The sequence below is a fragment of the Cebus imitator genome, unplaced genomic scaffold, assembly GCF_001604975.1.
Source record: "Cebus imitator isolate Cc_AM_T3 unplaced genomic scaffold, Cebus_imitator-1.0 Scaffold270, whole genome shotgun sequence".
In the NCBI taxonomy this organism is placed as follows: domain Eukaryota; kingdom Metazoa; phylum Chordata; class Mammalia; order Primates; family Cebidae; genus Cebus; species Cebus imitator.
In genome coordinates this window covers 2,740,712-2,748,569 of record NW_016107585.1, presented here as the reverse complement: position 1 = coordinate 2,748,569, position 7,858 = coordinate 2,740,712, and the positions used below count along the sequence as shown (strand labels likewise).

General features: G+C 46.9%; 1 long non-coding RNA gene across 1 annotated transcript; it reads right to left on the bottom strand.

The window, feature by feature from the left end:
• Positions 1-331: 331 nt before the first annotated feature.
• On the bottom strand, positions 332-2,093 carry LOC119467256. The gene is made up of 2 exons (XR_005195795.1): positions 1,819-2,093; positions 332-445 (listed from the first exon to the last, which is right to left on the bottom strand). It is a non-coding gene; the product is annotated as an uncharacterized LOC119467256 (long non-coding RNA).
• Positions 2,094-7,858: the final 5,765 nt, after the last annotated feature.

The following is a 7,858-nucleotide window of genomic DNA, read 5'->3' as shown; positions in this document are numbered from 1 at the left end:
CACCTGTAATCCCAGCTACTTGGGAGGCTGAAGTGAGAGGATCACTTGATCTCAGCAACATAGCAAGGCTCTGAACAATGGATGGGCTAATGTAAATGTGGTCTTAGAAAGCAAAAGAAGCCAGGCTCAGTGGCACATACCTATAGTACCAGCTATTGAGGAGGCTGAGGCAAGAGGACTGCTTGTGCCCAGGAGATCAAGACTGCAGTAAGCTATGATCCAGCCACTGCACCCTAACCTGGGCAATAGAGCAGGATGCTATCTCTAAAGAAAAATGCAAAACAAAACAACTTACATTAAAACCGAAACCATGTGGGCCCTAATTTGCCTTCTTATGTTCCTGCTTGCATTGTGAACTCACTCAGTTCTTGGCTTTTCTGAATCTCTTCTGCTTGTGTCTTCAGGTCTGTGGAGTTAAAACCACAGTGTGTTCAGGGTACAAATTCTGCAGAGGAAAGCAGAAATCTAAGTTAGAGGTTGTTTTCTGTGAGTTAAGAATGTGTTGCTAGAACCCTATTTAGGCTTGGAACATTTGGGCTCTTCATGTGGAAATTTGTCCCCAAACTGCCACTTCACTGAGGAGATAAAAGCTGCTTTAACAGAGCAGCTTGAATACTTTTCCTGTTCATAGGATGAGGCATGGTTGGGCCCAGTCTAGAGAAAGAGGTAAAATGCTAAAAAGTTGTTCTTGAGATTTAGTGACAGGAATCCCCATTGTCAAGCTAGCTTGGAGCTTTAAGCCTCTGCCCTTAAGATTCTACCACATCAATTCAGAAAATGATTTGCTCTGGATGGGGTGTGGCTCCAAACTCTCATCTGTGGAAACAGGACCTCAGTTACTGTGTGTGTTCAAAGGATGGGCTTCTGGTTTCCTCCCATATCTGATTATGGAGTGTCGTGGTTCCTGGGGCTGCCTCTCTGACTCCCTGTCAGCCCCTCAGCCTTTGTCCAGGAAGCGGCTCCCAGCTTCTTTCCTGGAAGCACTTTTGCACCAAACCAAAAGGCCTCTCTCATGTCCCTACGGCCCAACCCCGCTCCCAGAGCCAGTGGTGGTTTTAGCATTTGCTTATGGTTTTTCGTCTTTGTTCCTACCCTCTCCTAATTTTAGAGGTATGCCTTCTCCTATCAGTGGATGCAGCCCAGTGGAATTCCGTAGGGATACAAAAATAGTTGCAGGATGGGGGGTGTCCCTTTGGTTGGTGATTCTAGGTAATACCAAATGAGAGATTTAAATAAGCAAAAAGACTGATCTAATCAATTGAACTGCCGGCGAGCAGAGATCACATATTGTTCATTTTTGAATCTCTGGTGCTTAGCCCTGAGCTTGGCACAGAGCAGGTGCTCAGCACAATTATTTGTTGAATGAATCCATCTTAGTTTTCTTTTTCTTTGGAGAGGTGCTCTGACATGCATTAAGCTTAAACGTGGTTGCACAAAGTTGGAAGATGTTCCTGCTTCATAATCGCTGTCATGAATCATGTCCAATAAAAAGGCTCTGGGATCAGGAGGCAAAGGACAAACAGTCCAGATCCAGCTCAGCCATTACCCAGGCGGCCCCAGGGTCTCAGCCTCCCTGTGCCTCGGTGTCCTCCAGTGCAACAAGAAGGTCGTAGTTTCTGATTTCCCTCCCTCACAGCTGGTTATGAGAATGTGACAAGAACAGACATAAAGAGAGCATACGAGAGGTCCTACTTTTATTATCATTATTATTACTGCATGTAAATCGCAGAGTTGAAGTGCTCACAGTTATTTTTGACTACCTCAATCTCTTTTCTTCTCCATGAGCCTTCAAGGATCAAAGCCAGGTTCACCTCCTACCTCAGCTGAAGAAATGTCCCTCCTGGTGATGACTTCTTGCAGCTCAATCATCTGCTTGGTCAGCCAACATTTTCTGCATCACAGGTGATGACTGAAAAGTTAAGTTGTGGAAGACCAGTTGAAAAACAGTTGTTTGCTGACACGCTGCCTGTGCTTGAAGCCACTCAGAGCAGAAACAGTAAGATATTCTTACCCTGACACTATGCTCCTCAGCAGCATCCTTGAACCAGCTGAAGAGTCCTCAGCCCCAGTTCTTCCCAGAACAGGCCCAGGAGGAGAGGAGATTTGTTAGGGGCAGCCAGCCAGTAGCCAGCAGAGAGGCCAGGAACCAAAGCCTCCTGATTCCAGGCCGGTTTTTCCTCTACTCCCCACGCCTCTCAGTGGGGACATAGGTAGGTGGTGCTTTGCTTCCTCTTGTATCTTGGTGCAGATGCTGTTGCTAAGGTAACTGGGTAAGCATAAAACAGAAACAGCCCATGGGGTCTTGCTGCCTCCACCTGTGTGCCCAGACAGTTTCCCTTCCTGGCCAGAAAGTCGCAGTCAGTGTTATTGATCCAGGCCGAGCATCTGTGTTGGAGTCTGGAGAGAAACACCTGATCTGTGTGGCAGCCTGTATTCTCTGAACACTCCTCCTGGGTATGTTTTTAGACAAGATGTTGAAGATGGAGACAGATGATGAGGAATTGAAATTGCTTGAGTATACCAGTTGTCAGTGTGACATGGCTAAAATTGTCCAGGGCCTGGGTTCTTGGTATATCCTTGGTTTATTCAGGGCATCTGTAGAATAAGAGGGCTGGAAGTATGGCCTCAAGTCTGAACACTGTGTCTAGCTTTCCTGCTGTACCCCAAGATGGGACCCTCCAACCTTCAGACAAGGGCCTTCTTAAAGAGCTATGTGATACTGTGTGGCTGATTTTCTCTTGTTCATGGGAAGGGTTAGCTAAGTAATGCATTATCTAGGGCCTTCCTTACATCTTTTTCTTAACCTTCCCTTAGCAGGCCCACCAGAGTTGGTCCTAAAGGAGAGAGGAGAGAGCATACATAAATGAGCCAGTTTGGCCACAGTGACAGCTCACAAGGTGGTCAGATGATGGAGAGGGACTGAAATTCAGTCTAAGCTGCAGTAAAAGAGGAGAAGTGGGAACAGTTCCTGCATTCCCAACTTTAAGTGGCCCCTGGAAGAAGCAAATACCTGATGTCCACATGTAAGGCTGAACTTCACTTAGGGACTTTGTGGCTTAGGATCTCACTGTAACTACATCTCCAGTTTCTTTGGGGTGTACATTGGAGGAGGCAGATTGGTCCTGGTAGCTGGTCATAGAACTGTGGTCCTTTGAGGTCTGAGAGAAGCATGAGATGCTGCAAGGGGCTAGAAACTCAAACCTTGAAATATGAGCACTGTCACCCCTGCAGGTGACCACACACTAACTCACCACCACTCAACAGACACACAAACTTACCACCCACTTTCCAGCCAAATGCAACAGCCAGCTGCTCCCTACATGTCCTTTGCTTTTCTACTTCTGTCCTTTGCCACCTCTTTTCACTTAGTGCCATCTGTCTTAGAGAGGATACATTGGTTGCAAGTTCAGAGCCCAACTCATAGGAGCTAGTGAAAAGGAGGGCACAGCTGATACTTGGGAATAGCTGAAGTCAGGGCCTCAGAGTTCACTGCGACTCTTCCACTTTCATCTCTTCTCTCCACTTCTCTCCAGGTGCCTATTTCATTCTCTCTCATGGCGTACTGATTTCCTCCACATTGCAGGAAACACGGCTGCCCAGATCCCTCCCTGCCACACATGTACACGAAGCTCCTGAATTTAACATCTGTAGGCTTTCGCTAAAGATGCTGCCAGCTTTAAATCAGAAAATCCCAGGTAAGTCTAATGAGTGGCTGGCCTTGGTCAGGCACCCACCACTGGACTATCAGGCAAAGTGGGGCAAGGGCAAGAGCATCGCATGCAGCTCCTGTGGGTTGTGTGGTGAGGAAACTTTCATGTGAGAGGAGAGTGGTAGGCAGACAATCCCTCAGACATCCCAGCAAGGCCTCCCTCCAGCTTTAAGGCCCAATTCAACAAAGAGTTCTCCAGAATTCTCTCCAGCTCCACCTGGACTGGAAATAGCCTTCTCCTCCTCTCCACCCTCACGGTGTCTTCACCTGTACCTCCCCGTGCACTGAACACCTGTTGACCATGTACTCACTATTTGAATAACTTTTATTATATACATACTAATGTGTGTCACTGAAGAAAAAAATGGAAGCATAAATAAATAAAGAGAAGAAAATTAAAACTACTCATAATTCTGCCATCTGGAGACAATCACTTAGCATTTGGGGGTGTTAGCAGTTGTTAGATTGATGTCTTTTTTCTCTGCTTACATTCAGCCCATCAACATCTCACCTCTCCGTGCTCCCCCAGAATCACCAAGTGCTTCCCATTAGCGTGGGCTGACTTTGAGAATGTTAAATAAGCCGTGAATAAAGGAATAAACAAATGGATGAGTAAATAGAAAGTCAGAGAAAAAATTCTCCTACTCAAAAGTTGCCCCAGAGAAGACATCAGGAAGGAAAAAGAAAGGTACCAGCCCTCAGAGGGCATAGACACCCCACCCTCCCCATTCCTTCCCCAGCCTTGTCTGCTCCTATTGGGGCAGAATCAGTGCCAGGAATTGAGTGGTGCACAGTGAACAGGCCAGGCCTAGACCATAGACATTAGTGAAAATACCGCCAGGGACTGAAGTCGTATCCCTGCATGTCACTTGGAAATGCTGCCCACGGCTTAAGGGAAAAGAGAGTTCATGGAAACAACCAAGTCGAGGTCGCTACATGCATGCAGTATTTTAGGCTCAGCAAGCAATCTGGCAAATTCAAAGCTGCTCATGAATGGGTTCCAAGAAATCTGATTTTTAGCAGTGCTGTTGACACGGGAGTTGCAACAGCAACCCCCATGACTTGCCCCTCACTGGGTTGAAGATTATCATTGATTTATCTGGAGTAGAAACAGCAGGATTCCACATCACGCCTTGGAAGGCAGCCTGGGCAAAGGCAGAGAATTAACAGATCTTTATTATTAATTCCAATACCACAACTCCCCATGGGTCCGTGCAGTAAAATCACAGGCTCTCTTGACAGGAGTTTCTCTGTGTTTAAGAGGAGCTAGTGTTTGTTTTGCTTTGTTTTATGGGGCATGTCCTTATTCTTAATCACAAAGACAATCCCAAATCACAAATATTCATTAATGACACACCAGTTCAAAACATGTTGCAGGAGATGCAAAATAAGTAGCACAATCTCTATATTTTGTTCATTTGAGCATCAAACATTTATTGAGGCTGTTCTATGTGCCAAACATTGTTCTAGGCACTCGATTTTATAGCACATTACAGTTATTTTCCCTTTTAAAAGTGAAAAGATGAGGCTTAGGGAGGTTAAGCAACTTACCAAGCTTGCCTATAATCACACAATTTGTAAGAGACTTGGGATTAGAATAAAGGGAAAAATCTAACAGTTTGTTATTATTTGTATTATCATTGTGCCATTGATGTAGCCTTAGAAAAACTAGACCAGTGTTTGCATAAGCTTCCTTTTCACTAACACACAACCAGCCACAATTCATGGGGAGTAGGAAAGTGGTTTGTGCCCATTTACTCTTCCATTGGTGAACCTCCCAGGAGCAGCTGGTGTGTGCAAAACCAGGTGTCCATGGCCCCTGCTCAGTTCTTATGCACAGTGGTCTGTTGATAGCTGCCCTCCACACAGCCCTGGCACAGGGGTTGATCACAGGCCCACAGCCAGCACAGATGAGCAGGAGGAATGCAAGTTTTGGTCTCCCACCAATGCTTTACTTCTGATCCCTGTGTTTTTCCTTCTTGACCTGGAAGAAGCATTTGGGTGCTAAAGGAAAGAACCCTGAATGCTGGAGTCTTACAGGTCAAGGTTTAAATCTCAGCTCAACCTCTTAGAAGTTGTATGAGCTTGGGCACAGCTCTTAGCCTCCCTAAGACTTGAGACTTCATTTTCTCCCCACTAAATGAAAGCAGTACCTAACCTGCAGAGTCGTTTAATGGAGGCAGTACCTACCCTGCAGAGAGGTTCAATTGGGTAACATATGCAGGATGTCTGGCACGCACTAGTTGCCCAATCAATAGTAGCCATTATTATTGTCCAAAATAAATTTCACCCAAGAAGTGGAGTCATGATTATTAAGCCACAAACTAATAAACATTTATTAAAGATCTATTTTTAAGTAGGATTGATAATGGTTGTGAGAAAAACCTTGCCCACCCCCTCCAGCAGTTAGGGACCTAGACAGGGAGTAAATAAAACCCATGGCAATGAACAAGTCACCAACAACTCAAGCATCTAAGATACTAGAAGCGAGAGATAAAATTCTCCTAGGTGTCTGCAACTATGGAGATAAGGGCGGTGAGTGTGGGCAGATGGAGGTCCCAGGGGTCCCCTGGCCAGGCCCAACTGCGCTGCATCACAGGTACCCCTCACAGGCCTAGTATCCATGCACTGTTCTTTTCCCCACTTCTCCAGAGTTTGCTTTTTGGCTCATGCAGGTATTTTCCTTCCCAAGAGCCGCTGCAGACTCAGAGCATCCTCAGGTTATCTGTCTCCGGGCCTAGCCGGCTCCTCGCTGGGTTCTGACCTCACCTCTGGCGTCAGTCTTATCAGGTGTGGACAGAATCGTCTCCCAAGCTCCTGGAGCTGCAAGTCCAGGATTCTCCCCACACCCAGGCCCCATCCGGTATGGTGGAGGAGGGCCAGGCACCTCTGGGACTAAATACACTGGTCACCTGCCAAATCAGGATGACCACAGGGGTCTGCAAGTGAAGCCATGAGGCCCAGAATCGGGGAGGAAGGGTGAGGTTTACGTAAGTGTCGACAAAGAACAGAGCAGATGCCATGCCATGCTCTGCCAAGCAGGAAAGAGGGAGGAGGATGCTGGGGAGACACAGCAACCTCCCCAGCCCAGGTCTTCATGGGGACACTAGCAAAGGAACAGCAGGTCATGATGGGGATTTAGTCTCCTCTGGGAACTTTTTTCCTCCCAGGGAACATGTAGATCCAGCTGAGATCTAAAGAAATGAGTCTTAGGGTGACTGAATAGGAAGTGAGTGAGTGAGCTGGGAACCAGAGAGGTAGTAGACCCTTTGCTATTGGGTACCTGGGCAGAGGTACCAGCTGCTTCATGTAAACTCATATTCCATAATCGGAAAGGACACTTCATTTTTTTTTTTTTGAGACAGAGTTTTGCTCTTGTCTCCCAGATTGAAGTGCAATGGCATAATCTCGGCTCACTGCAACCTCTGTCTCCTGGGTTTAAGCTATTCTCCTTCCTCAGCATCCCCAAGTAGCTGGGATTACAGGTGCCTGCCACCATGTCCAGCTAATTTTTTTGTATTTTTAGTAGAGACAGGGTTTCACCATGTTGGCTAGGCTGGACTTGAACTCCTGACCTCTGGTGACCTACCCACCCTTGGCCTCCCAAAGTGCTGGAATTACAGGCGTGAGCCACCATGCCCAGCCAGAACACTTTATTTCTACAGCAATTATGGTTTGTTTAAATTTGTCAGCTGGCTTAAGTTTTCTTTGGGGTTAATGGCCAGGGGTGGGATGGGAGTGGGTGAATATTTAATTAGAATTTATTCCATAGGAGCCTCTTTGTCCTGCTAGGGTCAGCTCCAGCCACTTATTTCTCTGCACAGGCACTACTACCTTTATTGGACTTGCTAGTGTCTCAGTAAATGATAACCTATTTGAACTGTCTCCAAAATCACAGTGGTGCAGGGTGCAGAAGCTTCTCACATTGGTGTTTCACATTCTAGAGCTTCAGAGGGAGGCAGGGGTCAGACCACTCCTCCAGACCACGTAGACTGCAAGCCAGAGAGCTGGCAGGCACACAGGGAGCCAGGCCTCATCCTGGGGTGCCAGAGAACCAACGGAGCTCCAGTCTCTTGAGGGTGCACACCTGGCACTGGCACCCTGTCAGCAAGAGACAAGCAGGGACACTGGCATGTGTCCGATAGGTGG